Here is a 326-nt window from a genome sequence, read left to right as displayed (position 1 = left end):
TAACTTAGCTAGATTGTTATTATCTTTGTGAATTATATTTTAATTTTAATTTTGTAAAAATATTTTGATTTACATTAGAATTAAGTAAAAAGGGGCAGTTTTCATAAGACTAGTTCTTCTTCTGCCACCTTTCATTTTATTTTATTTACATTTTTGATTGTATTAAGTATATATATATATATATATATATCTTAGGTTTAGTTTTTTTTATTGTCATGTTTTTAAATTAAATTAATAAAATTTAAAAATTAAATTAATTTAAAAAAAATTAAATTCTAACACAAAATGAGAGAAAACTGCTCAAACCTGCTGGACTGAGGGGCAGG

The sequence above is a fragment of the Nematolebias whitei genome, chromosome 2 (genome assembly GCF_014905685.2).
Source record: "Nematolebias whitei isolate Nwh7 chromosome 2, NemWhi1, whole genome shotgun sequence".
NCBI lineage: Eukaryota > Metazoa > Chordata > Actinopteri > Cyprinodontiformes > Rivulidae > Nematolebias > Nematolebias whitei.
Note: the sequence above shows the minus strand (reverse complement) of the source record.